The sequence below is a fragment of the Adiantum capillus-veneris genome, chromosome 25 (genome assembly GCF_014529385.1).
Source record: "Adiantum capillus-veneris isolate H3 chromosome 25, ASM1452938v2, whole genome shotgun sequence".
Classification (NCBI taxonomy): Eukaryota; Viridiplantae; Streptophyta; class Polypodiopsida; order Polypodiales; family Pteridaceae; genus Adiantum; species Adiantum capillus-veneris.
In genome coordinates this window covers 44330219-44338283 of record NC_140955.1, presented here as the reverse complement: position 1 = coordinate 44338283, position 8065 = coordinate 44330219, and positions in this window count along the sequence as shown.

Here is an 8065-nt window from a genome sequence, read left to right as displayed (position 1 = left end):
AGCAGTGGCCATCAAACTTCCACTTCAGCAAGGCAAGGAGGACTTGGAAGATATTATGCACATTCTGGAGCAAGGAGAGGCTCCTAAACACTTGAATGCAGGGGAAAGGCGATGGTTAGCTAGGAAGGCTACCAGGTATCGCATAGTAAATGATGACTTGTATTGTCTTGGTAAGGATGGTGTGCTTAGGAGAGTTCCTTTGAAGAGTGAAATTGAAGAGATTTTAAAAGCTTGTCACGATGATATGTGCGGAGGACACTTTGCACACGACGTCACTAGTAGAAAGGTTCTACAAGCTGGGTTTACTTGGCCAAGTCTTCATCGTGATGTCAAATACTGGTGTCAAACATGTGATGAATGTCAGAAAGCAGGACCACGACGGCTCATAGCTGAACCTCAGAACCCAATAAAGGTATATGGGCCCTTTGAGAAGTGGGGAATTGATGCCATAGGACCTCTACCACGCACTCAGTCAGGTAAAGAGTACATCATCATGGGAGTAGACTACATGACTAGATGGGCTGAGGCTATGCCGACCAATAGAATTACTGCTAAGGATGTGAGTCAGTTCATCTTTGACCACATCTATTGCCGGTTTGGCACCCCTCTTGAAATACTATCTGATAGAGGACCAGGATTTAGAGCAGACTTGGTAGGAGAACTTATAAAGAAGCTAAATATTCAGCATCAACACTCTACTCCTTACTACCCTCAGTGCAATGGTTTGGTGGAAAAGGTAAATGGAATCATTTGCAAAATTCTCACCAAACAGGTACATGCTAGGCGCCAAGATTGGGACAAACACCTGAATGGAGCTCTATGGGCCTATAGAACCTCCTTCAAAACCACATTAGAGTACACACCCTTTCATTTGGTTTATGGAAAGGAGGCGCTTTTGCCCATTGAAGTGAAGTTAACAAGTCTTCGAATATTGGGTAGCCAGGTAGGCTCTCAAAAGGAGAAAGTACATCAAAGGATCATGGATTTAGAGAGGCTGCAATTGGATCGTGAAGAAGCCATCAACCACTATTCTCAAGAAGCAGAGAAGCGCAGAGAAAAGTTCAACAAAAAGCTAGCATCCAAAGACATCAAAAAGGGATCTCTGGTGCTTCGATATGACAATCGCTTCGACACTCGTAAGGATGGAAAGTTTCTTTTCCGATGGGAAGGCCCGTTCTTGGTCACCAAAAAGTTCAAAAATGGCTCTTACAGACTTCAAGACATTGATGGTAAAGTGCACAAGACTAGGACAAATGGATGGCGTCTAAAGCCTTATCACATCAGGATAAGGTCAGCTCAAGATCAAAGAAAGTAGGCTAGAGGCATAAATACCCCTAGCCAGGTTTGGGGGGGCTATAATCCGAGCCTATCACAAATTTCTGTTTATTATATTTTGTTGGTTTTCCTTGCTTCTAGAGGTTAACAATAAAAGAAAGAGTGAGAACAACCTCTTGGAAAAATTTTAAAAAAATGATTTGATAGGAATTTTTTCTTGACTAGTTCACCGGAGGTGAAAGGTAGAGGGAGAACCTAGTGGTAAAGGGAAGGGAAAATATGTAAATGTGAAAAGGAAAGATATGATGTGGTTGTGGAGCCATGCACCCATGATTCAAGGGTCATGAGTGGCTCATATCATCATGTCTTTGGAGCCATATGATGATTCAAACAAATGGGACCCAAGTGGAAGACTTGGTAAAGGAAGGAACCAGACACATGATTTTGCTGAATTTTTAAAAAATACTTCCACTCCGATCCAAGAAAAGTTGTCTTCATCAAAGTTGTAGCTGATGAGCTGGAGATTCTGGCCATACTTTTTTTATAATTTTTGCATCTACGGTCTAGGAGATATGGCCAAAATTGCGGACGCCAATTTTTTCAACTGTGGTGGAGACCACCCCCTCTACCTTTACACACACACACCCTTCCTTTTCCACATTGAGACCTTCTCTAAAAATCAGCCATTAGTCTTCTCACCCTCCTCTCCTTCCTCCTCTCTCTCAAGCTCAAAAACCCATCAAAATTCCTCTTCTAATCACCTCTCAAGTCATGCTTAATCTTGTTGTAATTCATAAGTTCTCATTCAACCCCTTTCTATTATTACTAGATAGGTATTGATTTTATGTAGATTCTTTACATTTTAAAATAAGGAAGCTCTTGGACTCAAGCTATGGAGGAAGGAGTGAAGACAACACAAGTGATGATGGAGCTAATTGGTCAACAAATCACTTGGAAGGAGCTTCTTCATTGGTTGAATGTCCCTAATCAAGCTTCATTTGTACAAATTACACTTGGATCTTAACCTCACTCCTAATCACTCTCTTTCCTATACAAAGAGGCCTTCCCCTTTGTAATTTCAAGCCTCCCTCAGCCCCATTGAGTCTTTGTATCACTCACCATGAGCCCATAAGCTCATTCATTCACTCTATTCTTGCACATTCTAGAGTGCAAATTGTTTCATGCTAGTAACCTCTCCTTCTCTTACTTATGTTAATTAAGAGAAATCTTTTATATATGTGTGAGAGTGCTTGATGTGATCTTGGCTAATCCTTGAGTGGTTGTTTGGTAATCTACATGCTATTTGTGTTGGGAGTGTTTGAAGTCATCCATTCCTTGTACACACACTAAGGTTAATGCTTCATTCATAGTGATCTCTCTCTCTCTCTCTCTCTCTCTCTCTCTCTCTCTCTCTCTCTCTCTTTGTGTAGCGGTCCTAGTCCACGCTTCCAAGACTAGGTGGTGCCCTTATCTCATTTCCCTTGTGGCGCAATGGAGTTTGTTTTGGTGTAGAGGCCGCCATTCCAAATTTCCTTCGTCACTAGTTTCATTTGTTTCCTTTCATGTTATTTTCTTGTTTTTTGTGATACCTTCGTTGGCATATCTACAATGCTGATTTGAAAACTCAAAAAACTTGTCTTCTCCTTTTCCAAGTAGCAGTTTCACCCTTACATGTTCTTTTTTAGAATCTATTTCCTTGTTGTGAGTCTGTCCCATTCTAGCTTATCTATGGCATCATAATAATGATCAAAGAAGACATGTTGCTCCTTGATCAGTGCAATAGATACCATCTAAATGAAAACCGTGTCATAATTCTTCTCGTCACAAAATTTTGTGGGTGTAGATTCATTAACGCATACATCCATAGTAGCGAAAAATTGAGTCCACTCAACTGGTTCAAACAGATGCTCAAGAAATGTTTGGGTACGTATTCTACATCGTTTACCTCTTGATCTTATATGCAATCTTCTCTTTGTAAACTACCAAGCTCAAAAGCTCCACACATCCAAATTGGAGTGTCTTTACTTATCCATGATGGCAGTTTAGTTTTTGATGAGGTTTTTGAATCCAAAACTTGTATTGGTGTTCTCAAGACATCCTTCTAAGAATGATCCTTCAAATTCACTTGAGTAATTGATCCAACTTGTTGTTAAGTATAGAGTCTGATTTACCCCTTGTAATTTTTTGTGGTAAAAGCGCACATTTGTAAGGCCCCCATTATGAGGAGAAGCCATCGTGCGTAAAGGAAAATCACTCATTGGAAACCAAAGTTTTCATGTCCAAAATCAGGAGCAACTTTAGGGGCCTCAGGGGCGGAAGCCCCTGAGACTTTTTTTTCCCCTCGCCGGAATATTCCTTTTCGCAAGAATATTATGGCCGAACGACGGTCGGAGAAAGTGGTCGGAAAACGACCGGTCGGTTGGCCGGTGGCCGGTGGTTGGAAGTCAATGACCGGTGGCCGGTGGCCGAATTCAAAAGCGGATTTGTCTACACAAGGGCGGCCACACATGGGCGGATTGGAGGGTCTGATTTGGACTTATTCACACAAGGACGGCTACACATGGCTGCCTTTCATGAGAGAGGGCAACCCTTTTGGCCTATAAAAGGAGGCCATTTCTACACACATTTCATAGTGTGAAGTTGATGCAACAAGGTGGGTGTGAGGTGGTGAGAGTGAAGCAAGGCGGGAGCTCCATTAAGGATATAATCCCTTTGTAAACTACTTCTTGTTTTGAAGTACTAAAGCCATTGAGTGGCTGCTTTCCCGTGGACGTAGCCCACATTGGGTGAACCACGTATATCATGTGTACTCTCTCTCTCTCTCTCTCTCTCTCTCTCTCTCTCTCTCTCTCTCTCTCTCTACTGTATAATCTCTTGTGTGTGAAATTTATCTCTCTCCATTAAGTAATCTACTCAAATATCTATTTAGCTACGTCATATTTCTTAACAAACTGGTATCAGAGCAAGGTTTGCTCGTAGCTAAATTATATCAAGGAAATGATTCCTTGAATTGTTGAGTGGGAGTTATGGCAGAGGAAGGGAAGTTCAAGATTGAGAAGTTCAACGGCAAAAACTACGAGCATTGGAAGATGCAGATTGAAGACTATCTCTACCAGAAGGACCTCTATTTGCCACTAGGCGGTCTTGCGAAGAAGCCCGCAACAATGGCAGACAAAGCATGTATTGTACTTGATCGAGAGGCATTGGGAACAATCCGGTTAAGCTTGGCATCAACAGTCGCCTTCAATGTTTCGGAGATGAAGACCACGAAGGACTTGATGAAGTCACTTGACGACTTCTACGAGAAACCATCGGCATCCAATAAGGTATTTCTTATGAAGTGCTTGTTCAATCTAAAGATGGCAGAGAATGGTTCAGTTGCAGAACACCTAAATGACTTTAACACAAACATAAGTCAACTTCGATCGGTGAAAATCAATTTCGATGAGTAAGTGCGAGGTCTCCTTATACTATCATCTCTACCAGATAGTTGGGACAGCCTTGTGATTGATGTAAGTAATTCTATATCTGGCACAAATACTCTTAAGTTTGATGATGTTGTGGGTGTTCTCCTAAGCGAGGAAATGCGAAGGAGAAGCACAGGAGAATCATCAAGTGTTGCACTATCAGTGGAAACAAGAGGAAGGCCTAAGGAGAGGTTCAAAAACCAAAAGGGTCGTGATCGCTCAAGGCAGAGCAAGTCACACACAAAGTCAGTTCTTGAATGTTGGAACAGCGGCAAGAAGGGCCACGTCAAGAAGGATTGCAGGTCCAAGAAGAAGAAGGAGACAGAGTCTCAAGACAACAAGCCAACATTGGAGGCCAATGTGGCAGGTAAAGTAGAGCAAGATGCTCTAATTCTCTCATTAGACAATGTGTCTAATTCTTGGATAGTAGATTCCGGGGCTTCATTCCATGCAACACCACACAAGCAACATTTCCAAGACTACACCAAAGGTAATTTTTGGTATGTATACTTGGGAGATGATGAAGCTTGTGAGATTGTCGCGGCAAAGATACAGTTTCTCTCAAAACTGCTAACGGAAATGAATGGAAGCTTAAAGATGTTAGGCATGTTCCTTCTCTTCGCAAAAATTTGATCTCTACAGGACAATTGGACGATGAGGGTCACAACATTGCATTCGGAAACAAACGGTGGAAGATCTCAAAGGGATCTTTGGTGGTTGCCAAGGGAGAAAAGGTCGGTACACTTTACTTGTGTACTATTAGCATGCAACCTTCAGCTTGTGCAACAACTATAGAAGTTGACAGTGCGGTGTGGCACTACCGACTTGGGCATATGAGTACCAAAGGAATGCAAATCCATCAAAACAAAGAAGCTTCTACCAAGTTTGAAGGAAGTGGACTTAGAGTTCTGTGAAGATTATGTTTATGGTAAACAAAAGAGGGTAAAATTTCAAAAATCGGGAAATGAAAGAAAAAATAGAAAACTTGAGTTGGTTCATTCTGATGTTTGGGGTCCTGCAAGTACACCATCACTTGGTGGCTCATTGTACTATGTAACATTCATAGACGATGCGACTAGAAAAACATGGGTTTATGTCATGAAGAATAAGTCCGATGTATTTTCTATATTTCAAAGGTGGAAAGCCTTTGTGGAGAATGAAACAAGTACCAAGGTTAAATGCCTCAGATCCGACAATGGAGGCAAATATTGTATCCAAGATTTTGAAAGCTTTTGTGCTAGCAACGGCATTCGAAGGCAAAGGACAACCCCAAGGACACCTCAACAAAATGGGATTTCAGAAAGGATGAACAGGACAATCATGGAGCGAGCACGAAGCATGTGGCTACGTGCAGGCCTACCGCTTGAGCTTTGGGCGGAAGCTATAAGTACGTGTGTACTTAATCAACCGGTCACCCTCAATGGCATTGGATGGGGGAGTTCCAGAAGAGGCATGGACAGGTAAACCAGTGATCTCAGATTCTGGAGAGCCGGAATCATACGAAGAAGCTATGCAACATGAATCCAAAGAAGAATGGACGAAGAGCATGCAAGTGGAGATGGACTCACTACATCGCAACCAAACATGGGAGTTGGTTGAGTTGCCTAAAGGTAAGCGAGCACTTCAAAACAAATGGGTGTACAAGCTGAAGGAAAAAGAAGGTGGGAAGAAAAGGTACAAGTCTAGGCTTGTGGTAAAAGGGTTTTCTCAAAAGAAAGGTATTGACTTCAATGAAATATTTTCTCCTGTTGTAAAAATGAACTCAATTAGGCTTGTCTTAAGCCTTGTGGATGCTCATGATCTAAATCTTGAGCAAATGGATGTAAATATGGCATTCCCTCACGGTGACTTAGAGGAGGAAATCTACATGCTTCAACCAAAGGGGTATGAAGTAAAAGGTAAGGAGAAAATGGTTTGCAAATTAAATAAGAGCTTGTATGGTTTAAAGAAAGAATCAATACATTGGTACTTGAAGTTTGATCGATGGATGTTGAATCATGGATTCACAAGATGCAACTCGGATCACTGTGTCTACACGAAGAATTTGGGAGATGGGAAATTCATCATCCTAATGTTGTATGTTGATGACAGGTTGATTGCAAGTGCTAACATGCAGGACATGAAAGACCTAAAAGAGGAGCTGTCTAAATCTTTTTCAATGAAAGATTTAAGTGTTGTAAAGAGGATACTTGGTATGAAAATATCAAGGGACAGGACGAAGAAGACAATAAATCTATCTCAAGAAGATTACATCAAGAAGGTACTAGAAAGGTTTGCAATGCAAAATGCAAAATGCAAAACCAGTTTCTACACCTTTGGCTGGTCACTTTAAACTAACGAAGGATATGTGTCCAAAGACACAAGAGAAGATAGCCTATATGTCTAAAGTTCCATATGTTGCAGCGCTAGGTTCTCTAATGTATGCTATGGTTTGGACAAGGTCAAACATTGCACAGGCAGTGGGAGTTGTGAGTAGGTTCATGGACAACCCAGGTAAAGAGCATTGGCAAGCTGTGAAGTGGATACTTAGGTATCTAAAAGGGACAACAACAAATGCTTTGTATTTTGGAGGAACTGATATTTTTCTAGAAGGATATGCTGATGCAGATATGGGACGTGGCAAAGATACTCGAAGGAGCACTACTAGCTATGTCTTCACGGTTGGAGGCACAGCAGTAAGTTGGGCTTCAAAGCTGCAGAAAGTGGTCTCACTTTCTACCATGGAAGTAGAGTATGTAGCAATGACGGAGGCAAGCAAAGAAATTCTGTGGCTTCACAGATTCTTAGAAGAGCTTGGATTCAAACAAGACAATTGTGTTTTGTATAGTGATAGCCAAAGCGCTATCCATCTTGCGAAGAACTCAGCCTTTCATTCAAGGACAAAGCACATTGAGGTGAGATATCACTTCATACGCACTCTTTTGGAAGAGGGACAGCTAAATCTAGGAAAGGTGCATACAAGTGAAAATCTTGCATACATGTTTACAAAGGTGGTGAACAAGGAGAAGTTGAGCTTTTGCTCATCTTCGGTTGGCATTCAAGGATAAGAAGCCAGGATGGAAAGCAATCACAGGTTTGGTTTAAGATTAGTCTCCAAGTGGGAGATTGTTAAGTATGGAGCCTGGTTTACCCCTTGTAATTTTTTGTCGTAAAAGCGCACATTTGTAAGGCCCCCATTATGAGGAGAAGCCATCGTGCATAAAGGAAATCACTCATCGAAAACCAAAATTTTCACGTCCAAAAATCAGGGGCAACTTTAGGGGCCTCGGGGGCGGAAGCCCCCGAGATTTTTTTTTTCCCTCGCCAGAATATTCCTTTTCGCC